Raw genomic sequence first — 25,343 nt, forward strand, 5'->3', positions numbered from 1 at the left:
CCACCAGGATTCTTTGGTTGCAAGCAACAGAAGCCACATCTGGCTGATGTAAGCAGAAAGGAATTTACTGGAGTGATACCTGGTATCAACAGGAGGAATCAATAGGAAGGCTGAAGATCGTGATGTGGGAGAAAGCAGGAACCCTAGTGGATGCAAGAATCGTGGCCCCAAAGTCTCATCAGACGCCACTGCGGGAATCAGTGACTCCAATATCCTTTCCCTCCTGGCTTCGCTCTGCTCAAGCTTCAGATTCCAGAATGGACAGCCCAGGTGAGCAGCCCAGCTTGGGCCAAGGTCCCACCCCCTGACCTGGGAGATGGCTACACGGGTGTGTTCACTTTGTAAAAATTATTCAAGTAGTAAACGTAGGATGTGTGCAGTTTTCTGAATGGATCTTATGCTTCAGTATTTAAAAAAAAGTTACACCTAACCTATGACCCAGCAATTCCACTCCTGACTGAAGTAAAACATGTAAGAGAAATAATACATATAAGAGAAATGAAAACGTATGTCAACAAAAAGCCTTACAGCCACTCCATTTACCACAGCCAAAAATGAAAAACAGCCCAGGGCTCTATCAACGGGTGAGTGGATAAGCAAATCGTACAAATTCACATGGTGGAATATTACTCACCAATAAAAAGGAAGCAAATACTGATAGACACACAACAACAGGGACGAATCTGAAAACATTAGGTCAAGAGAGAGTGAATGAAGCCTTTAACGAAAGAGTACATGCTATGTGACTCCATTTATAGGAAGTTTTAGCACAGGCAAAACTGACCTACAGTGGAACAAAATCAGAATAGTGGTTGATCCTGCGGGAGAGGGCAGGGATTGCTCGGGAAGCGGCACGGGGAACTTTCTGGGGTGACAGTCATGTTCCCTATCCTGATAGGGGTTTGGGTTACACAGGTATATGCGTTTACCCGAGCTTACTGGATGGAACACATGAGATTTGTGCATTTCATTGTTTGCGCATTTTACCACAAAAGAAAAGAAACATAAACAAATATTGAACTTTAGTTAATGATAAGCTTGCTGAAGTATCTGACTGTTTTGTTCATCAAAAGATGCTATTAAGATAGTGAAAAAGCAAGCCACAAACTGAGAGAAGTATTTGCAACATATAATAAGCAAAAGATTGTACCAGAATGTGAATATGGGAAGATCTCTCATGAATCAGTAATAATCCAATAGGAAATAAATGGATAGAGACAAGAACAGGTGTGTAAATGAGGAAAGACAAATAGCCGATAAACACATTCAACCTTAGTAGTAATCATCGAAATGCCAATTTAAACCACCGTGAGATACTGGTTCACACTCACCAGACCGGCAAAAACTACCAGTATGGATGACACTGTGTATTGATGAGGATGGGGAGCATCCCGCACTCGGCCCAGCGCTGCGGGGAATACACCCTGCTTCAGACTTTGGAGAAGAGCGGGAGGTGGAGATGTACGCAGCCTATGACCTTATCATTCTGCTCCCAGCTATACATCCTGGAGAAACTCACACACAGAAAGGATGTTAAGGATAGTAAGGAAAAGCAGAAACAACCCAAATGCCCATCAACAAGTGGAAGGGACAAATAAATCGGGTATCTTCACACATAGCAGGAAAAAGGAGGGAACCACAGCTACATGCAACAAGAGGATGAATCTCAAAAACACACACACATAAACATATTCATTACAAAACTGGAAAACAGTGTGATTCCATTTACAAACGTTCAAAAGCATACACAAATCGAACAATGTATTGTGTAAGGATATAAACCTATGTGGTAAAGCCATAAAGAAGAGCAGGTTAATGATTACAACAAAATTCAGGTTAGCGTCTCCCTTGGGGCTGGAGAGAGAGAAAGACCCATTTAAGGAGAGGTATAAAGGCAATTTCTAAAGGGCCATGGCGCTCTAGTTTTCAAGTTAGCTGTGCATGTGTCTGCTTTCTTCTTCTTCTTTAAACTTTACACATATGTTTTATATGCTCTTCTATATATACCTATTGCACAATACTTTTTTTAGATCAATAATCTTTCTTACATTCCAACAATATCCAGCTAAAAATAAAACAGAAAGAAAGAGAGCCTATTCCCTAGCAACAAAAAAACATAAAACACCTAGGAACAAACTTAACAAGAAATGTTCACCACCTCCATCAAGAAGTCCATGAAACTCTACTGAGTGCCATAAAAGAAGAGATGATAGCAAGGAAGGCACGGGTCACTATGGGACAGACCATATTTCTGCATAGGGAAACTCAATGTATTTATTATTTTATAAATTTAATGTAATTCCAAATTGGATTCTAATAATAATTGTAGAAAACCAATGAAATGATTATAAATTTCACACAGAGGAAAGAATAAATAGGCAAGCACAACCAAGAAAATCCGGAAAGAGAGTTTGCACTGCCAGGTGTTAAAATATATAATAAAGTCATAAGAAAAAATGTGATGGTGGAGGAAAAAGAGATAGATTAATAGAAAATGGAAAACCTGGAAACTGAGATGTCTGTACATTATAATCAACAATTAAAGTCAGTCGAGGAAAGGAGGAAGGATGCCTAGTGTCCAAGATCAAAAACTATTAACTAGGGGCCGGGTGGCACAGCAGTTAAGTGCGCACATTCCGCTTCAGCGGCCCGGGGTTCGCTGGTTTGGATCCTGGGTGCGGACATGCCACCGCTTGGCACGCCATGCTGTGGTAGGCGTCCCACATATAAAGTGGAGGAAGATGGGCACGGATGTTAGCTCAGGGCCAGTCTTCCTCAGCAAAAAGAGGAGGATTGGCAGCAGTTGTTAGCTCAGGGCTAATCTTCCTCAAAAAAAAAAAAACCTATTAACTAGGAACACCAGTTACTGCACGTGGAGGCTAAGGGACAGGGAGGAGGGAGACTCCACGGTTCGCCTTCTGCACCTTTTGAATGTGAACAACATGAGCGTAGTGTATAGAGCACACTTCGTTTTATTGTGCTTCACTTTACTGTGCTTTGCAGATACTGCTTTTTTTTTTTTTACAAGACCTTCCACCTGCAAATAGATTATGACTCCCTGAAGGCTCAGATGATGGTTAACATTTTTTAGCAATAAAGTATTTTTTAATTAAGGTATGTACACTGTTTTTTTTAGACATAATGCTATTATTGCATACTTAGTAGACTAAAGTACAGTATAAACATAACTTTTATAGGCACTGGGAAACCAAAATTTGTGTGGCTCACTTTATTGCAATATTCACCTTATTGCAGTGGTCTGAAACCCAACCTGCAATATCTCCAAGGTATGCTTGTATTAAAAAATAAATTAAATTTAAAATATAGTCGGTAGGGAAAGAAATTGAACTGAAAGAACGGGTCGATGATTTAGAAAGAAATAAAATCAGGGTCTTAGCTCACATGATAAACCAAAATAAGTTTCAATTGGATTAGAATTGAATGGAAAAGAGAGTGCTGCACGGAAAAGCTGAAACCAAAAGAGAACCAGAAGGAAATCCAGGTGGATGTTTCTCTGACCTTGGGGTGAGGAAGACCTTTCAAATCCAAAAGCAAAGGAAGACATCATAAAATGAAAGGGCTGATGGACTCAACCACACGTATCAGTCTGCTCAGGCTGCCATAACAAAACACCACAGACCGGGGGCCTTCAACAACACACATGCATTTTGCATAGCTCTAGAGGCTGGAAGATCAAGATCGAGTGGCAGCCAAGTTGCTTCTTGGTGAGGACTCTCTCCCTGGCTTGCAGACGGCAGCCTTCTTGCTGTGAGCTCACAGAGGAGAGGGAGCTCTCTGGTGTCTCTCCTTATAAGGGCACTAATCCCATTATGAGGGTCCCACCTCATGACCTCATCTAACGCTAATCATCTCCCAAAGGCCCCATCTCCAAATACCATCACATTGGGCATTAGCACTTCCACATGAATTTTGGGAGAACACAAAAAGTCCACAACACACCATAAATATTAAAACCTTCTCTAGGTTTAAAAATAAGAACAATAAAAGAAAAACAGTACTGAACTGAGAAAAAAGTGTCCTGTATATCTATGTCAGTCAATACTCTTAAGGACAAGGAAACACGCTGAATAAAATGCCGGGTATAATCATTTATATAGAATGATCTTGATTTCTAAGGGGTTATCTCTGGAGGCTGATAAGCATAGATTTTTATTTTCTTCTTTGGGCTTTGCTGTGCTTTCTAAATTTCCCACAATGAACATGAATTTCCTTTATAATTCAAAAAACTGGGGGCCAGCCCGGTGGCGCAGCAGTTAAGTTCACACTTCTGCTTCGGTGGCCCGGGGTTTGCCAGTTCGGATCCCAGGTGCAGACATGGCACCGCTTGGCAAGCCATGCTGTGGCAGGTGTCCCACATATAAAGTAAAGGAAGATGGGCACAGATGTTAGCTCAGGCAGGGCCAGTCTTCCTCAGCAAAAAGAGGAGGATTGGCAGCAGTTGTTAGCTCAGGGCTAATCTTCCTCAAAAAAAAAAAATGACCATTATTTTTAAGAAGTGCATGTCACAGTCAAGCAACATTGAGGGCAGAGGGTCCAGTTCTGCACAAACTTTAGGAGGACGGTTGCTGAGCACAGCCTGGAGTCTGGAATGCACGATCCATATCACCCTACAGACTCCACAAGGAACCCCTGCAAGAGGGGAGTCCTTCTCCCCTAGAGGAGGCGGGCAAGATAGGGATCTTGCACCAGTGAAAATCCTGCCTCATGGAAAAGGGAAAATCTACTGAGATGGATCCAAAGGGACAGACTCAGAGGCAGAGCAACACAGACGCAGATCTCAGCTCAAAAGAGGGAAGAATTTCTACTTATGTGAACTGCCCCTAAATGCAAAACACTATATACAGTGAGCTTCCTGTCACAGTCCCTCCATGACTCAGAGATGGATGGAGGAAGTTTCTTGTACCAGGAAGGGGGTTAGACTAGACATTAATTTTTTTTTTCACATTTCTTTTCTTTTTTTAATTTTTTTTAAAGTTTGGCACCTGAGTTAACAACTGTTGCCAATCTTTTTGGTTTTTTCTGCTTTTTCTCCCCAAATTCCCCCAGTACATAGCTGTATATTGTAGTTGTGGGTCCTTCTAGTTGTGGCATGTGGGATGATGCCTCAGTGTGGCCTGATGAGCGGTGCCATGTCCGCACCCAGGATCCAAACTGGCCAAACCCTGGGCCGCTGAAGCAGAGCATGCGAACTTAACCACTGGCCATGGGGCTGGGCCCCTAGACATTAATTTTTTAATTATATAAGTACTTTTCCTTTTAAGAATTTAAAACAGATTGTATACTTAAAATGAGTGAATTATTTGTGGTATATAAATTAAACATCAACAAAATTATTTTAAAAATTTTAAATATCACAGAGAAGGCTAAATTTCTTCTTGATCATCCCCCCACGCCCACACACAGTCCTGGTCCTCTTCCCCCTTCTCTAAAGATAACAGCTATTGTAAATTTGGAATGTATTTTTCTAGATGTTTTTATATGCTTTTACACGTAGGTGTGTTACATATATTTGTATTCATATAAAGTAGGAAGGACTATGTGTATACATTTCTGTAAAGGGCATCGTAATGTATTTATCACTGTAAAATTTGCTTTCTTCACGTTACAACCTTAGAGATTCATCATTATTGTTGTAGAAAGATCTATCTAATTCCTTTTCAAAGCTGCATAGTACTCCCAGGTATGAAAATTCGAGTTTATGTAACTATTCTATCACCAGTGAACATTCACACTGTGTACGGTTTTTCACCACTGCAAACTGTCACAAAGACCATCTCAGAAGTTTCCAGCTGCGCACACAGGCCAGGGTTTCTTTAGGGCAGATCCCGAGAAGTAGAATCTCTGTCATAGGGCAGACACATTTTTTATTTTAACAGGTTCTGCCAAATTGATGTCCACTGGGACGTTCCTTTCCAAGCCTTAGATCCCATGGCTTTAGAAACCTGATCCCTGTGAAATTTCTTCTCATCAGTTACAGCCTGGCATTTGGGCACGTTCTGTGTCTCAGTTTGGTTCCATCGCTGTCCCTGACTATTCAAATCACTGTCCAACCATGAAGCGGGCTGCCCTGGTCACTGGCAGCACAGACCAAATGGCCACCCCTCCCAGCTACTCATTGAGAGGACTCTTGAATGGGGAGGAGGCCCTTCTACTCCCAAGAGGCTGCAGTTCTGAGAATCAGAGGACGCACTATCCATGAATGAGAAGCAGGTGGGGGCTGAGCAAGAGGAAACTTTATAAACCCTGGCGTCAGCTCCACGGCTTGGAATGACCAGAACCAAAGAGGAAAACGCACTAACACGTAAATTAGGCCTGAGCGCGGCTGTGTGAGTCAGGCAGGGCTGGATACTGACGATGGTTCACCTCCCTCACCAGGCAAACCCACCCCAAATTCGTAATGACGCCCACAATAGTCCCTGCAACGCCCACCTGATTAATGGTCCAGGGAGTACTAAGGGTTTTTATATAAGGTGCTAACTGCGTAACCGCCGGCTTACATAAGGTGCTCCGGTATTTTTAGCAGCAAATAACTGCCGTGTGAAGGGAGCCGCTGCTCTCCCGGCGAACTCTGCTTACTTTACAGGCTGGCGCAGTCCTTGAAATGCCGATGTTCCGCAGGCAGCTCATTGCTGCCGGAGGGTTGAGGGTGTCTGTGCCGAGGGCCCCAGCACCAGCCGTATTCTCCAGCTTCTCGGGGCCAAGCCGACACCCCACAACCAACAGAATGTGATACACATCGCCTCGCTTAACCCCAGGCATCACGGCAGCGAGAAAAGGGTCCCTTATGGACTCGGGAGAACCCACCCAGCCACCTGCCAGCTTAGCGAGCTCTCCCCAAACCTGACGGAGTAGCGGGGACGGGGGGAAAGGAGAGCTGACCCGGCCCTGCTTCCACATCCCCAGTGTCTAGCAGTCTAGCGTTCTACTGTGTGTATTCACCCCAATTTATCTGCCCGTTCTACTGCCGATGGACACTGGGTGACTTCCAGTTTCTTGGCCATTACAATAGTGCTGCTATGAGCATTCTAGTACATGCCTTTCACTGCAGCCTTCTGACCATCATAAGACATAAAAAGTTGAAAACTACCGCTTTAAGCCTCAAATCTCGATAAAGCCAAGCTGCCCCACCTCTCCAATTCACCCTTTCATTCTTCAAACATAGTCCTTCCACTGTTTACATGGCACCAAGTAAAGAGCATTGTCATAGAAGTCCGACTTCTAGGACTAAGGCCCAACTCCACTACCTACTTGCTGTGTGGCCTTGGGCAAGCACTTAACCTCTCTGTGCATCAGTTTCCTTACCTGTAAAATTGGGATAGTAATAGTACTTCTAACGTCATTGGGTTGAGGATTAAATAAGAGAAGAGTGTCTACACATAGTGAGCGCTCATCAAAGTTAGTAGCTGTGATTACGGCCAAAGGCAAGCTGTCTTTCTCGGCACCCCTGAAGCAGCCTGCTCTGGGCAGCCCCTGCCAGGATAGCTGAGCAAAGCCCTCGCACAGGAGGAGAGAGCAACTGAAGATAAGCGACTTCAGCAGCTCCAGCTGGAGCAGAGCCGCGGCAAGCAGCCCTCCCCTCTAGGCCGGGCCACGCTCTCTCCCTCTGCCTCTCCAGTCACCAAGGATGCAGGGCAGCCGCAGACACTGACCTTTTACCCAGAGGACACTGGATTTCACTCCGAATGTGACTTACACCGGGGGCACCATTCCGGGGTCATTATTAATGGTGTGCCAGCAGCCCGGTGACAAGCTGCAGGGGCACCGACAGGGCCCAGAAATTGCTGCCTGGAGAAATAAACATTTTAAATGTCCGTGCAAAAGGTGAGTGAACTGGAGTATTTCATTTTTTCAGGCGACAAAGATGGAAAAAGCCCCTGGAAGCGTACCGTGCAGAGACCCAGGAGCCAGAGGCTTGGGGCTGCGCACTACTGGTTGCCATGGCAACTGTGTTTCACAGCAGGGACTCATTTTCATATGACAGTGACCTGTGGAGGGAAGAGAAGGACAGCTCCTAAAGAAACTTAGTTGAAGGCGCTACTGTTTGGGGGACCACGGTTGATTTTATTTACCAAAAACAGCATTTAAAAGTGCCTCAAGGGGAAGAAATGACCTGAGGGTCCCTCGGGGTTCTCTGTTCCACAACTCTTCACACACACACAGCCCGTTTCAAAGGCCCCCAGGGCGGATATCACGGCCTCCCTGAGTCACTGGTCCCACCGTTAACCATCTGTTCTGTTACAAAGTCTTTTCCTAGAGTCCAGCAAAGTCCCAAGCAACCAGCTGCCCAAACCACCAGGACACCCCACACACCTGCGCCAGGTGGCTCCCTGGACAAGGCACGCGCTTCCCTGGACAAATCCCACCATTGAAAACCAGTCTCGGAGTCAGACAGACTTGAGTTCCAACCTCGGCTCTGCCCACCTACCAGCTGTGCGGTTTCCACAGGTCCCTTGACCTCTCTGGGTTTGTGTCTTCACGGGCATAATGAAAACAATCACAGCGCCTACCCCGCTGGGCGCTGAGAGGATAATACACATGAGGAAACACCTGGAAAGACTGGCACACGCCTGACACATAACCACTCGACAAACAGCTGGTGTGATCAAGAGCCAGAAAGGCATCTCTCACCCATGACACAACTGGAGGCTAACAGAACAAGGGATTAAATTGGGTGGCACAAACCGTAATGACTCCATCAATAAGCCTGGCAGGAGTGTAGACCAAGGGGAATCTGGACCACTGGAAGAGTCCAGAAGGAGGTGGAGTTTGACGCAGACTCTAAAGGATGACAGGACATGTTCTTGGAGGTTTGGGGGCAGGGGGATGCCTTTATGCAGCGCCTACTGGGTACCTGGTCCTGGGGATCCAGGAGGAAGGGGAGAGGTTTCAAGAACACAAAGGGGCCTGCGATTAGCAGACAGATAGTGGTAGACGGTGGCCCCAAGGGCACGGGCCATGGGAAGGCCAGGAAAGGGGCCTCCAGTGCAGCTGGGAGAGGCCAAGCTTTCCCAGGAAGACAGTGTCTACACTGGTCCCAAAGGGGAAGGGCGAGCATGTGACCATGGTGGGGAGGGAAGAAGCGGCGGTCTGGAAGGTGGTTCTGGAGAGAGGCCACATGAGCGAGGAGCCACATGAGGTAGAGGAGCTGGCCTTTGTGTGGGGCAAAACCCGGAGCCTCCAAAGATCCTCATGGGAGAGGGGTCAGTGACAGGGTGAAAAGGACCATTGGTCTAGAGGTGACACGCCAGATGGACTGCAGGGGCTGGAGGGAATTCTGGCATCAGAGAGACTAGCTAAGGGGCCTCTGAACTCTGGCCTGAGACGCTGTAGCCCTGTCACAAAGGGGCGGGAAGCAGCAGAGACACTTCAGGGAACAGTGACAGCAGAGGAGGAAACCCACTGCTGAGGAGGAAGCAAGGGCAGCTGCCCGGGAGGAGGAGGAGGCCAGACTCGGACACCCTGAGTCTGGGAGTCACTGGACATCCAAGGAGCCAGCCCTGGAGCTAGAACCCAGAGGGCGAGCTCCCCAAGAAGCTAACACGGGGCCTCACGAGACCTCCCAGAAAAGAGGGATCCAAAGAGGCGAAGGAACAATGGAGAATTAAGAACAAAGCCAGGAGAGAGGAGTGCCTAGGAAATCACAGCAGAGAAGGCTGCAAAGAGGACACACGCACACAGGGGCGAGCTTCCCGGGCAGAAGGGCAAGGCTGACAAAAGATCAGTGTTTGGAAACAAGACGACTTTCAGGGAAGCAGTTTCAGGAAAGCGTGAGACCAGCAGCCAGGCTGCGGAGGATTAAGAGGGGAGCCGAGAGGCAGGCAGCAGGTGCAGAGTGCTGGGGAAAATGTGACAGTGAGAGAAAAGAGGAAAGGAAGCTTATGGCTCCGATGCCTGTTTTTTCCCCCAAGAGATGGGACGCCAAGTGGATGACAGAGGCAGGAGGATGGAGGGGCATGGAGACGCGGGTAAGGGCACAACCTCTCAAGGTGTGGGGGATGGAGGGGCACTGGACTGCAGCCCTGGCTTTGCCAATGCTCTTACCAGGGTGTCCAGGGACACCGGCTGAGTGCCCCAGCCCTGGGACTGCTGGGAGGAGCAAAGGTTCCCACGTGGCTGCACAGATGGAGCCTGACCACTCACCCGCATGCCCCTGGCCCTGGTCTCACTGTGGATGGGTTTCCACCTTCCCCATCACACCTCTCCCCAGGGCGACCTTCCGGGTGGGCAGAGGGGGTGTTACAGACCCAGGTGGGAAAGTCAGGTCCTCAGCCTTCTGAGCAACCAGGCAGGGGACAAAATTCCCGCACCTCCCAGCAGAGCCCTGGCTGCAGCCCAAGAAAGGAGGCTTCCGCCCCCACAGCGCAGGTGTCATGGGCACCACTGTGAGTCCAGAGCCTTCATCCTGAAGGCAGGGAGGCGCCCTGGATGGATTTCAGCACTTCCTCCAAACCGTCTGCCTGGGAAAAACAGCGGGGGGCCTGACTGCTGGGAGAGGGTTTCCGAGGCCCGAAAAACCAAGCCAGGGCGGGATTCTCAGGCTGGAAGAGATGAACCGGGGGACTCCTGCCTGGGCCTTGAGAAGTACCTCCCTCCCCACCTCACACACTCCTGGCACCCATCGGAATCCACTCCTGACCACCGAACCACAGGCGAAAATCCCAACCTGCCAGGGCCCAGGCCCACCACCGCGCTCCACGCCGATCATCAGGAGTGCGGGACCCTCACCCAAGGCAAGGCCGGGCGGCACAGGGGCAGTGGCGCGCTGCCCCCACGCGGGCGCGGTCGGCCGCGGCGACACCGAGGCCGCTCCCGCCGCACGTGCGCGCCCCGGCGGGCGCTCGGTAAACACGGCACTTGTTGACTCGCCCGCCGGGAACGCTCGCCCCAGCGCCGCCTGCCGTCTGCGGCCGCCCTCGCCGCCCACGGCCCTCCCCTCCGCTGCCGCCCCCGCCGCCCCCCGGCTCGGGGCGCACGACGGGCTGCCCGGAGGGCCCCTGGCAGGCTGCAGGCCAGACGCAGAGCGCGAACCGTTCCGGGGGCCGCGCCCAGGCGCCGCCCCGGGCCGCTCGGGTCCAGCGCCAGGCTTCGGGCGAGGCCGGCGGCGAGGGCAGCGCGGCGGCGAGGAGAGCGCGGCGGCAGGCCCTGCCCGCGCCCCGCCAGCCCGGGACTCGCCCCCTCCCCGTGCACAAGGGGCCCCCAGGGCCCGCCCGCCGCTCCAGGCCGCCCTGCGCGCCCCCTCGGGCCCCGGCGCGGAGCCAAACACACCCCCCAGCCCTGGGGGACCGGGTCCCGAGAGGGGGGCGGCCCCACTTGAGGCAGACTTACCTGGGGGTTCGGCCCTGCCGCCCGGCGCGCTCCCTGGCTGCCCTCTGGCGGCGGCCGAGGGGACCCAGGCGCCGCCCCGCCCCGCCCCGCCCCGCCCCTCTCGACCTGAGACCTGTTGCCGCCCGGGAGGCGGGAGGCCAGGGCCCCTCCCGATGGCTATCCTCGCCGTGGAACGGCTTTCGTTTCTGGTTATGGGATAGCAAACGTCAGTCTCTTTTTCCTAAGTAGCTTCAAGTCCCAAAACTCTGAAATGACCCGTTCTAACAATCCCAGGAGGCAAAAGGAGGGCAGGTGTGCGTGTTGGGGCCTGAAACAGTGTCTGGCGCTAGCTGGAGCTCAACATGTGTTTGTTGAATGAATGAATGAATGAATGCTCCATTGATGGAGGGACAAACTGAGGCAACTTGCTACAGTCACTAAAGGAAACAGCCACAAAAAGCTAAAGCTCTCATCAGCCTGATGTCTTGCTTCCACTGTTCCAAGAACCTCTGCGCTGTTCTCCATTTCTGCGCGTTCTGAGCCTCCGTGCCTGGCTTTGAATCGGGTGGGTGGGAGTCGGGGAGAATGGAAAGGCAGTGCTGGGCCCTGTTACCCTCATTCTCTACCAGGGAAACGGTATGACCCAACAATTTCTTATGAAATGGTTTCCTGAGATAATCCCCAAAATCAGTAGCTAAGTGATAACCAGATTTGGGAGTCCTAGCTTCCAGACTCACACAGCAGCCCCTAGCAGTACCTGGGCCAGACCTGCAACTGGGTTCTGGATCTTTCCCACGGGAGATGTGATCTTGGGCAGGTGAGCAAATCTCTGTAAGCTGGCACCGTCCAGTCAAGTTTTTGCAGCTATGGAAATGTCATATTGCTGTGCTGCCCAGGAGTCGCTAGTCACATGGGATGGACTTTTAAATTTCATTTAATTTTACTTAATTTAAATTTAAACCGCCAATGGAGCTAGTGGCTAAGCCTCTCTTTCTTTATGTGCAAAATGGACATAATAATATTCCCAATGTGAGGACTGAGTGAGGTCGTGTTGGGGAGGCCCCTGACCCTTGGCCTGGCTCGCTGTAAGACTCAATCAGCAGTAGTTATTAACATCACCACCACCCGCGTCACCTCACTAACCCTAAAACCTCAAGGCTGGAAGGACTCTCCAGGCTGTAGCCCCGCTCCCACCCCACAATCACCCCTCCAGGAGTGGCTCACACCTCTGCTTGCACAGCCCGTGACAGAGCCCTTGCCATCTCTGGGGTGACCTAGCCTCTTTTTGGACAGCTGACCACCTGAAATAGATTAATACACTGACCTGACATAGCCTCCCGCAGCGCCTCTTCCTGCCCACAGCTGCACCTCTTGGGGGCTTATACAAAGCGAATGCCCTCTAGCCTTTATTCCTTTAGTATCAAAGCTTTCAGCAAACTACTCATTGCACCTCTGCTATGTGCCAGGCTCTGGCTAGACTGGGGATTCCTTCTTGTTTCACTTAACCCTTGTTTCACCAGACCTTACCGCCACATAGTCCCAATGACAGTAACAAAACAGTATTTGTCTGGCTGTGCACCATGCCCCAGGGTGGGGGAGCTCACACGTGAGAGCCGACACAGCCTCCCAGTTAGCTTAAAAAGCCATTTCCTCCTCTCCTGGCACAGTGTTTATGCCCTTGGCCCACAAGGCAGTACACTCGGGCCTGTCCCATTCACACATACACACACACACACACACACACACACACGTCCAGCATAACCTCATCCTCTTAGGGGTGGGCTCCTTCAGGCTCACTGTAGAGGGACACACACTTCCACATGTGTGCACACACCAGCATAACAAGCGTGCACACCACCCTCGACCAGCCACGAGCTGCTGCACAGGCTCTCACTCCAGTGTCACGGAGAGAGTGTGCAGATGGGAGAGGAAGCTCCCCTTCCCGCAGCTGGGGAAAGTGCCCCACCCCTGCCTCTGCAGCACACAGGTACCATGTGAAGTAGGGCCCCGTTTATCCCCATTTTACTGCTATGCGAGTTGAGACATGAACACCTTAAGTAATTTGCCCAAGGTCATACAGCCAGGCAGTGGCAGAGCCACTGGGCCCTCCTACCTCTGTGGCTGTATAAGACACAAAGAAACACAGAGGGGTGAACTATGGTGTGGCAGGGCTCAGAGGGGGCCTTTCAGAGGAAACCCTTTGCAGGGTCTCAAAGATTGAATAGGAGTGTCCCAGGTGGGCCAGATGAGGAAGGACATTGCAGTAGAAGGAACAGCAGGTGCAAAGGCAAGAAAGGGAATGTTGAAAAGCTGGAGACGGCAAATGGGGAGACAGAGCAGAAAAAGAGGCCCGAGTGGAAGGTTGGGACCAGTGTGAGAGGGGCCGCATATACCCTGCCAGGGATGTGGACTTCAGCAGGCCAGTTGTTTCCAGTCTTAAATCCTTGCATTCTGAGGCTCCATCAGAAAGTAAAGAGAATCAGCAATCTATTTGCATGTGTGGGGGACACATGTCTCTCTTATATTCAGTCTGTGAGACAAAGGTAAATGGATATTACTTACATAGATTCACTCCCACAGGTGAGACCACCTGTAACTGAATACTTTATGAATAGAACGCATCCTCGTTACAGAGTTTATATATTTCGAAGAGCCACTGATCGATGTAATAATCTGTGACATGGATGTGCATGTCCTTAGGTTATAGATGTGCTCATAGCTATGGCCAGAGACACACTGGCAGAAATTAGCGGTTAAAACTCAACTCTCTTCTCCTCACTTCAAGGCACTTGCCGTCTTTTTGGTCCAGTGAACCACAGCTCTTTCTGTATGTTTCCTACGACACATTTGGAAGATTGGGGGAGGGGAGCGGGCAGTGTGAACAAGTTGGTATAAACTGGCAGGACACCCCAAGAACCCTCAGTCTTGACGTCCCGAAATGCATCTCTCCAGGTTGGTTTGGAGACATGGGCAGCCCAGGACATTTTTGTAAATGCCCTAGCTCCCTAGGATGTAGATAAGGATGAGATGGAGGGGGTACCATCCCTCACCTTCTTTACTCTGAACCCTCAGGCGTTCTGGCACAACTGGAGCTCTCCATTGCTCTTTTTTCTCCCCAGCTTGCCTTTTTAAAAAATTAACAGACTATTTTTAGAACAATTTTCGAGTGATGGGAAAATAGAGCAGATGATACAGAGAGTTCCCAAATCTATCGCCCCCACCGCCACACACACACACAGCCTCCTCTGTCATTAACATTCGACATTAGTATGGTACATTTGTTATAATTAATAAACCAATATTGATACATTATTATTATTAACTAAAGTCTGCGGTTTATTCCAATTTCCTTAGTTTTTGCCTAACGTCCTTTCTATGTGCCAGGATCCCTTCCAAGATATCACATTACATTGAATTGTCATGTCTCCTTAGGCTCCTCTTAGCTGTGACAGTTTCTCAGACTTTCCTTGTTTCTGGTGACCTCGACAGCTGTGAGCAGTACCTGTCGGGTATATTGTAGGATGCCCCACTATTGGAATTTGTCTGATGTTTTTCCCATGATTAGACAGGGGCTATGGGTTTGGGGATGAAGACAAGAGAGGGGAAGAGTCATTTTCACCACATCATTTCAAGAGTACATACTACAGACATGATTACACTGTTGACGTTGGCCTTGACCACCTGACTAAGGTGTCTTTGTCAGGTTTCTCCACTCCAAGGTTACTCTTTCCCCAGAAGCCACTCGGCACAGCCTACACTTCAGAAGCGAGGAGTTATGTTCCCCCTCCTTTAGCGTAGAGAAGCTACAAAATGTATTTGGAATTTTTCAAATCTCAAAAAGAGATTTGTCTCTTCTCTCCTGTGATACTGTGATATCATAAGAAATATATATTTTGGTCTTCTTCCCAGCTCCGGGCCAGAGCTCCTAAAACCCTTCTAATTTCCTACACGATAAGAGCTATAGGACCATCTTGTTATATTTGGTTTTTGTCCCAGGCTCTGGAAATGGTCCAGAGTGACAAAGGTGAAAGGAACATCTTTTGTTATTCGTAACAAGCCCCGTGACTTTCGGAAAGCCCTTAAGGATGGGTGAGCTGGTTGGGGGGGTGGGGGACAACCAATCATGTGATTAGAGGGTTGGAACTTTCAGCCCCGCCCCCCACCTCTGGGGAGGGGCTGGAGGTTGACTAATCATCAGTGGCCGATGATTTAGTCATCATGCTTATGTAGTGAAGCCTCTGTAAAAATCCTCACGGAAGGGGTTCAGAACGAGAGCTTCCGGTGTGGTGAACACGTGGAGGTGCTGGGGGGTGACCCACCCAGACAGGACGTGGAAGCTCTGCACCCCTTCGCACGTACCTTGCCCTGTGTACCTCTTCATGTGGCTGTTCCGTTGTATCCTTTAATATATCCTCTGTAATAAATTGGTAATAGTAAACCATTTCCCCAGGGTTCTGTGAGCCATTCTTGCAAAGTATTGAACCCATGAGGGAGTCGTGGGAACCCCTAATATGTAACCAGTCATTTAAAAGTATGGGAGGCCCAGACTTGCAATTGGTGTCGTAAGTGGCCGGGAGGACAGTCTTGTGGGGTTGAGCCCTTAATCTGTGGGGTCTTCTCTAACTCTGGGCAGTTAAGTCAGAACTGAGTTAAACGGTAGGATCCCCAGCAGGTGTCTGCCAAGAATTGGAGAATTGCTTGGTGTGGAAAAATTGGTACATCTGGTGCCAGAAGTGTCGTGTGACGCAAAGGAAACCGTCAGACAAGTGGGATCTGCTAGATTGGCCCTGGCTCAGGGAAACGTGGTTTGGGAAGAGAAAGGATGAAAAGGCGGGGGATGAGGAACCTTTAGTTCCTGAGTGGCCATGTGGTGACCCACGGTCTAGAGCAGCAGCCGTGCTGTGCTGAGTTAGGACAGGCAAAAGTCACTAACACAATTTAGAGATGGATCCAGCTCCAGGGAGCTGGTCGCTGGATGCCTCAGGAAATGCCAACAGTAAGAAAAAGGCAAAATATTCAATCCCTTGGTTATTGTTCTCTGCAACAGCTAAAAGAAATTAAAAGAGAGTTCTGGGTTGGACTTTGATGCTAGACTAAGCTCAGATTCTGGTCAGTCTAAGCTTCGGCCACTGGCCTCAAAGCCACCGCAAGAGAAAACCTATGCAGAGACAACAGAAAGTTTGTACCTCTAAGACATCTGGTCACCAAAAAGATAGTCAATGTGGAGGAAGCGCAAAACCAAGAAACCACTGAAAGCCGAGGGTGTGATATGAAGGAGTTGCTTCATTTTGAGGATCGGTATCATCAGCTTCCTGAGGAACCTTCACTAAAGTGGATTGTGAGCATAATCTAGGAGAAGCGTCTTTGATTTTGTAGACTGCAGAGTGGAAGAACATGCTTGGGTTGATGCAGGAGCCACAGCTCACTATGGAACAACCACAGATGACTGTACGTGATCCAGACACAAAGGAGCTTATTCCTGAGGGAACGACCGGCCTCGTGGACTGGATGAAAGCCACTGGAAGGTCTGTCTACCCTGAGAAGGGGGACTGTCCACCTTCCCCTATAAATGCTGAGTGGAGCACCCTAGATGAAGAAGCTCATATGCTTAGCATGCAAGCCACGTGGGATGGCTTTATGATGACCAGGATCTTCACCTGCTGAATACGCCCATCACCCAGGTTATGGTAAATGCTACGGTTAAGGGGGCTCCTTTCACATGGGCACCCCATATAAACTTACTGCTGCAAAACCAAACAACAGTTCACGCAGGAAGCCTTATCAAATTTGACATCTCAGCTTCCCCTCATGGGTCTTAAAGATGTTAATAAACACATTAGGTTAATTAATGAGAGAAGGGGCAAAGGCAGAGAGTCAGGGGACTGATTTAAGCACAGTGGAAATTTTTAAATGATTATTAAGTAATACGGTGAATAGGGCTGGGTCAGTAGCATAGTGATTAAGTCTGGCATGCTCCACTTCAGCAACCTGGGTTCGCAGGTTCAGATCCCAGGCACGGACCTACATCACTTATCAAGCCGTGTTGTGGTGGTGACCGGTATACAAAATAGAGGAAGATTGGCATGGATGTTAGCTCAGATGGCTTCCTCACCAAAAAAAAAAAAGAAAGAAAGAAAGAAAAAAAGAAAGTGAATAAAGCAAACATTGATAGAAGTAAAACAAAGAGGAAACAGAAAGAGGAGAGTCACAGGACTCGTCCCAGCAGGTGGAAATCTTCAGTCGGTTATTAAGAAATGGGATGAATAAAACGGACATTGATAGACTTAAAACAAAGGTCTTAACACAGCCCTGCCAAATGCTGGGTGGGCCAAAGGGACTCTCTGCTGATCCCCCAAATTTAAGAAGCTCCAAACAGGTCTACTCTACTAACCCCAGTTTGGAGAAATTTAAAAAGCCAGAAGACAGAGATTATAACAAGAAACCTGACCAGCAAACCCTTGGGGCAGTGGTTAGCTAGATTAATCAAGGTAAAGATCAACAGGGGACCAGCCCGGTGGCACAGTGGTTAAGTGTGCACGTTCCGCTTCGGCGGCCCAGGGTTCGCCGGTTTGGATCCCTGGTGCAGACATGGCACCGCTCATCAAGCCATGCTGTGGCAGGCATCCCACATATAAAGTGGAGGAAGATGGGTACGGATGTTAGTTCAGGGCCAGCCTTCCTCAGCAAAAAGAGGAGGATTGGTGGTAGTTTAGCTCAGGGCTAATCTTCCTCAAAAAAAAAAAAATTGACAAAAGGGCCAGGGTGACCTGTCCCATCAGTAGGGCCCGGAAGATTTTTGCACATTAGGGGTAAAATGGTCATGGGGTGGAGAAGAGAAGTTTCTGGGACTCCTTTACATGGGAGCCCCACAAACTGTGGTTCTAAATCCCATTGGTAAAGGCTGTATGGGGGCTGCAATTAGTCTGAGAGGACCTAAAAATGGGAGGGTGGATAGGATGATGAACGGAGGGAAGGTTAAACGGGCTTCATGTAAAGAAGCTGTGCCTCCTTTCCCTGAATGTTTTATAGGAATGCATCTTATGTCCGGCTGGGGAACACTCCCTCTCTCTAGTATCGTAAAACCAAACCCTGTTGATGAAGCCCTAGTGGAGGCTAAAGTCAGAAATGTGCGGGTTGATGGAATTAAGGTAAAATTTTTAGGATGGAGGCCAGCCCCGTGGCCGAGTGGTTAACTTTGGGTGCTCTGCTTCGGCGGCCCAGGGTTTTGCTGGTTCGGTTCCTGGGCGCAGACATGGCACCACTCATCAGGCCACGCTGAGGCAACGTCCCACATGCCACAACTAGAAGGACCCACAACTAAAAAATATACAACTGTGTACTGGGGGGATTTGGGGAGGAAAAAGCAGAAGAAAAAAAAAAGAAGATTGGCAACAGTTGTTAGCTCAGGTGCCAATCTTTAGAAAAAAAACAATTTTAGGGGAATTGGAATGTTTGAACAGGCTTTACAGAAAGTGGTTGTGTCTCTTTTATCTGACTGAATTATGAGGATGGACATTGTGTCTGACTGGGCAACGTTTCTCCTACCGGGTATTGTAAAACAGAAGGCGAGCAAATCCACCCTTCAAGCAATATTCGCTGGACATGTTAAATGGGAATCAGTCAGATTGCTGGAGCCCCGCAGTCAGAACAGAAGCTGGAGGGTGCTGGGGACGTAGTCTCTGTGCAATGGCCCTGTGTGGAGTGTAGACTGCAGCTTACGGCAAGACCCTGTGAGCGCCTCCAGGCAATGACTACTGGAGCTTGGGATAAGAGACTCCATTTCAGGGGCATTTACTAGCTTGCTATTGGGCATTAATTGCAACTGCCACTATGGCTAAAGGACAAAAAGTAATCTTGAGACCTGAAATACCCATGATGTCTTGGGTGGTGTCAGAGAAACACTAATGGGGATCGCAGTGCCCAGAAGTGTTCCATCATAAAACAGAAATGATTTACGCAGCACCGTGCTGCCTGGACAATGCGAGGAGGACATCCTTGTGGGCAGGAAGCCTCTCGTCCCCTAGGACGACTCTGAACCGCGTGAGGATTCCATCGTCACTTGTACGGTGCCCTATAAACAGCTCCAGACAGACCGGCCAAGAACTGCTTGGTGCGTGACTGGCAGTTCCAAGGAGAACGGTCACATCCCGTTTGAAAGGCCTCCACTCCGCTGGAAGAAGTGGTCACAGGAGCAGGGCTACAACCGCACGTGCTGGAAGCAGGGATGATGCCTAAACAAGAAACTGTAACTGCGTTTTTAAACCTTCTGTCAGAATCCCTGAGGGCCAGATGGGGTGGTTTGCCTTCACCCCGTCAGGCTAAACTGGGGTTAACCATGAATGAGGCCATATTGCCTGGTGGTAAAAATGCCCCGCTCGCTCGTTCTGCGCCTGTGTAACTTTACCCCATGTGACGGGAGTGCACTGCGGGGGAGGGACTTGCTGGACCAGTATCGCTGCCTGCAACCCGGACCAGCAGCGTGGCCGAAACTACATCCCTTCCAAAGGTGGAAAAGTGTGAGTATAAATGGAGAGAAGGAGGAATAGTTGCTGAGGGCAAGGGAAGGAATAAATGGGTTAGGTAACGTGGGAAATCCGCTATTACATTAACACCTCGAGAGAGGCTCAGGGCAAGAGATGATAGTATCTCTTAGATCAGTTATACCAGATGCTTGAAGGGGCGAAGCCACATATTGCTGGGACCGCTCCTGCTTTCGGAAGCTCACAAGCCTGAGTGAAAACCTGCAAACTTGAGTGACCTTGCCGTGGGAGCCATTTTCATACGATATGATGACAGACTGGACTAATTACTAATGACTAAATGGTATTCTAGCAATGTGACACATCTGGTGACAGAACTAATATTGAGAGTCAAGGAAACAGAGTGTTTTCTTTTATCCTCCATTTATTAACTTATTCAATCATTTATTTATCTCAGTATGGACTCATGAATATTTATTTTATACTTTGGGTTATAATCCAATACTGCTTTGTTTATTTTTTTGCTCAAATTGTCCCAGCTTTGACTATTAGGAATGCTTTCAGTTGGCTCCTGTGCCCCTCTGACATTTCCCTATCAATGTGGACATTTTTGGGTCTTGTTGTCAGGGGTCGGGGGCACTTCCTTACTTTCTGGCACTACAAGATTCTCGAGACTCATTTTGTATATTTCCTGCCCCAGTCCTAGAATCAGCCATTTCTCCAAGAGCCCTGCTTCCTTTTATTGGGGAGTGGTGTTAGAAACCAAGATCTGGGGGCTACGCATGCACTTTGCCACTGGACCCAATGCTCTTTATCATTAATAAACCACAGCAGGCCAAGGGAAGTCAGACCTCCTATCCCATCAAATATTCTTGCCTGCTTAGTCCCCAGAGCTTGGGGCCACAACTTGGGACCACAGCTTCAAAGAGAGCTCCTAGAATCCATGCCCAGGAAGGGAGATTGGCAGAGATAAGGTGGCCTTGGTCACCTGGCACACTGGGGAAGCCTTGGAGTTACCTGCGGGCCAAGGTGAAGGTCTGGGTTTTGCAGAGTCAGCTGGGTAACGATCATCTAGACAGGGAAGGCTGCAAGGTTGCAACTTAGAGATAATTGGCCCATGAAAAAGTAAATAGCAACAGGGCGCAGGGCCCAGTAGGCATGAGACACAGGGGTTTCTTGGGCAGGAGATCATTACTGTGGGTGCCGGCTGAAGGCTTCTGGTTGTGTGTGTGTCTATTTGGGAATGATGTTTACACTTTAAACCAGTTTCTCAAATAAGTGGCCTCAGGGCCTCTTGTGTCAGAAGCGCCTGAAGGCTTGTTAAATATGCAGATTCACAGGCCCTGGCATTGAATCTGGAGGTGGAGACTGGAGTCATGTTTTAATATGTTTTCCCAAGGATTCTGATGCGCACCAAGGTTGACCCTTTCAGAAAGGATTGGAAGTCCATAGTCCGGATACCACGTAAGAAAGACTCTACGTCTGTTCTCTTTCTACAGATGCCAGCCTGACCCCATCTTGCCTTGGTTCTTTTTGGCCCCACGTAGAACATTTGAACAAACATATTGCTCATTTTTGAGCCTCTGACACCCTCAGCAGGAATGACCCCATTGACTTCTACCTTCGTTTCGACAGACTCTGTTCTTAAACTTTAGTTAGGTCCCTCAGCATTGGCCTATAAGAACTGCAATTCTCCACACAAACGATTTTGTCCACCCGTCACACACAGAGACTTGGGGAAAAAATCTGGCCTGGCTTCCAGCAGCCTAAGGCCACCGTGTTCCTGTGATGACCAGCCCCCTTGAGTTCCTGGCTGAAAAAGCTCAAGACCATCAAAAGAATTTACCATTTGTTCCAGCCAACACCTGCCGATAAGCTCCTGACCTCCGTTTTCTTAGAGCATTTATTTTAAAAACTTACTGTTGTAAATCCTTTCTCTGTGCCTTTGGGGTCTGTCTCCTAGAACACAGGAGTGTCTTTCTCAAGGACGTGGGAGCCATTCCTTCGAAATATAATCATCAGGATGGGGCCTCTGTGTGTCAGTCTCCGTGGGTGGGTAGGAGCCTAACTCGGCTGAGCGCCAGTCACCAGATACGGAGGGCCTAATCACATCGACACTGATGCTTACCTGCTTTTGAAATTTTTCACTTTCTTGACTCTGCTTGAACCCTGACTCACTCCCCATCCCTACTCCCTCGGTTTCCCTTCAACAGGCCAAGTCGTCTCGGCACAGATCAGAGCCCAGCTCAGGTCTACACTAAAGGAGTCCTTTCCTACACTGCAGTAGTGCTGGATAAAATCTGCCTTCACCGAGTTGAACTGGCGTCGGATCACTTCCAGGAACATTCCTGGAGAGCCTGGGGGCTCCCTCGCCACCTCAGAACCGACAGGCCTCCGGGAGTCGGAGTTAAATAGCAGCCCACAAAGGCAAGCATGAGGGCAATTGTTCAGCTGTCAGCCAACCAGGCCTGGATCTAGTCACACAAAAGGATTTCCCCTTGCTTAGGGAGGCAGGCCCTCGAGAGGCAGGAGGCTGCCCATAGAGATGGCAGCATAAGCCCTGTGACAACTAATACTGAAAGAAACTTAGATCTTTGAGTTCCGGAAATAGCCTGGGGGCTGAGGTGTAGATACAATCAATTAATAGTCTAAAGGAAACTAAAGTCAGGAAAGCCTGCAGCTTACCCCCCTGTACAGCACTTACGTACAGATGGTGTGGGGAAGGGCTATGCAAACTGAATCGCAAGTGGGTAGGTGCCAGCTTCCTGGGACTTGCGATATGATGAGACCAGCAGCAATGGCCCAGACACAAGGATCAGATCATTACATTCGTGGAGCCACAGACCCCATGGAATCACTTTCTGTGCATTACCTCACAGGGACCACTGTTGTCTCCATCTCACAGGTAAGGGACCCAGGGCTTGGAACAGCTAAGCTTACTTACCGAGGTCACAGAGCTACTGGGTGCTAGGCACGGGGTCCCAGTGTAAGCAGTGTCCAGGGCTGCCCCGCACTCATTCCAGCACACTGCCTGCCTGCTGCTGGAGCAACCCTGACACCGCGTCAGCCTCCACGTTTCCTCCGCTGGTCTAGGGATGGGGAGGAGTCCCTTCATCAGGAACCCTCTTCAGCCCATGGTCTCACCTCCCTGGGTTCCAGCAGCAGAGTCCCCTCCTGGGCTTTCTTCACACCCTGGCTGTGGTCGGCCTGAGGGAGGCCAAGGTCTTGGCCCAGGGTGTTGGCTCAGGGCTACCCCATGAGTGACAGGTGTCCTTTCAATGCTCCCATAGTTACAGGAAGGGGAATACTCCGGAAATATGCAGGCAGCCACCTCTGGGCCAGGCTGGAATATTCCCCGGGTCACTGTGTCGTCAAGGCAGAGTCCTGAGGAAAATACCCTTGGTGCTGGGGGCTGGAGGCGTGGCCCTGACAAGGTGTCACTCTCAGGGGCTTCCGCAAATTGCATAAAATGTTCTGAAAAATCCGTGTTTTCAAGGAACAAATGTCATTCCTCAGGATCAGCCAGGAGATGAGAATATCTCATCACTGATCCCACACCCAGGCCCTTTTGTCTAGAGAAAGGGATCTTGGTCCAAAGTTTAAAGCAAGGCACAACAAAACAAAATACAGCTCTACACATGCACAAGGAACGATGGCAAACGCTTTTCAGATAATAACTCACTTAATCCTCTCAACAACCCTAGGATGTAACTACTGTTATTATTATGACTAAAAAATGAGAAAACTGAGGCACAGAAAGGTGAAGTAATGTACCCAAAGTAACACAGCAAATAAGTAGCAGAACTAGGATTCAAACCCAAGCAGTCTGCTTCCAGAGCCCATGTAACTGGGACAGGACATAGCCCCCAGGAGTGGGGTGGGTGGGCAGGCGGCTTCCCACGTGAGTCCCCACTGGGCTTCCTCCCCGAGGGGCCTTTGATCAGCTGAAGGAGTTCTCCGAGCCGCTGGCATCCTCACTGTCAATATCTCCCCCTGGAACCCAGCTCCTGTGTGGTCCGGGCCCAGGTCTGAAAGACGGGTTTTTAGAAATGCTAAAAATGGGAGATGGGGGATGAGTCCTTCAGCCAATGGCAGATCACTGCGCTCTCCCATCCTTTGCTGTGCAGTACTTGTCTGCTCTGGCGGCTAAACCCACCAGGAAGACACATGGTCAGCCCAGTATAGGGTGGAGAATAGGAAGCAGGGCAGTAAAGGCGTAGCCTGTGGGACCTGGGGGGCAGGTAGAGGACACAGGATCTGTATGAGTGTGTCCGGGCTGCCATGACAAGGTCCCGCGGACTGGGGCGCTTAAACAACGGAAATTTATTTCCTACAGTTCTGGAGGCCAGAAGTCTGAGTCCTTGCTCCTTGGCTCGTGGACGGCCGCCTTCTCTGTGTCCTCACATGGTCGTCCCTCTGGGAGTGTCTGTGTCCTGATCTCTTCTTATTAGGACATTGGATTAGGGCCCACCCTAACATCCTCATTTTAACTTACTACGTCTTCAAAGATCCTGTCTCTAAATATGGTCACATTCTGAGGGACTGGGGTCAGGGCTTCAACACAGGGATTTCGGGGGACACAATTCAGCTGTAATAGGAACCTAAGGAAATGTACAGGCTGGAGTTGTGTGAGGTTTTGAATTATTATTAGAAAATATTTAGACATACGAAAAAGTATAAAGAATAATATAAAGCATGTGAGATACCCACTGCTCAGTGGAAGAAATGAAACATTTCCAATCCAGGGGAAGCCCCTTGGGTAAGGTTTCTGGTCATGCTCTCCTCCCCACCTCCAGAGGCAACCTTACCTAGAGTTTAGCGTTTCTGGTTCTCCTGCATTCCTTTATACTTCTAGTACATACCTGTGCATCCTCACATGATATATAATCCTGTTTTTTGTGTTTTTTTAAAAGATTTTATTTTTTTCCTTTTTCTCCCGAAAGCCCCCCAGTACATAGTTGTATATTTTTCATTGTGGGTCCTTCTAGTTGTGGCATGTGGGACGCCGCCTCAGTGTGGCTCGATGAGCAGTGCCATGTCCGCGCCCAGGATTCGAACCAACGAAACAGTGGGCCGTCTGCAGCGGAGCACGCGAACTCAACCACTAGGCCACGGGGCCAGCCCCCTGTTTTTTGTGTTTTAAACTTTGGATAAATGGTAATATTCTCTATGCTTTTTTTATTGAGGTGAAATTGATGTAACATAAATTAACCATTTTAAAGTGTACAATTCAGTGGCATTTAGTGCATTCACCATTTTGCACAACCACCACCTCTCTCTAGTTGCAAAAATTTTTCATCACCTCATAAGAAGACTCCACAGCCATGAAGCAAGTACCCCCAGTCCCCCCCTCCCACCCCCGGCAACCACTAATCTGCCTTCTGTCTCTATGGATTTGTTCATTTGCATCCTTTTGCAAATTCCTTTTTCTGCTCAGTATTTGAGTCATTCATCCATGTGGTCACATTTGACCATTGTTTGTTTGTTTTTCATTCCCATATAATATCCCATCATGGGACTCAACCACATTTTTAAAAT

General features: G+C 49.1%; 1 protein-coding gene across 8 annotated transcripts in view; it reads right to left on the reverse strand.

The window, feature by feature from the left end:
• The window catches only part of RPH3AL (rabphilin 3A like (without C2 domains)), a 142,589-nt gene extending 131,124 nt beyond the window's left edge, over positions 1–11,465 (reverse strand). Inside the window, exon 1 of one of the 8 annotated variants that reach the window (XM_044744521.2) lies at positions 11,347–11,465. The gene's annotated coding sequence lies outside the window, so the exon portion shown is untranslated. Of the gene's footprint in view, positions 1–7,670; positions 7,798–10,684; positions 10,939–11,346 lie in introns of those variants that run through there. The other 7 variants (XM_070482647.1, XM_070482644.1, XM_070482636.1 and 4 more) reach the window with 7 other exon arrangements.
• Between the last annotated feature and the right edge of the window lie 13,878 nt (positions 11,466–25,343).

Source organism: Equus asinus, chromosome 13 (assembly GCF_041296235.1).
Source record: "Equus asinus isolate D_3611 breed Donkey chromosome 13, EquAss-T2T_v2, whole genome shotgun sequence".
In the NCBI taxonomy this organism is placed as follows: Eukaryota; Metazoa; Chordata; class Mammalia; order Perissodactyla; family Equidae; genus Equus; species Equus asinus.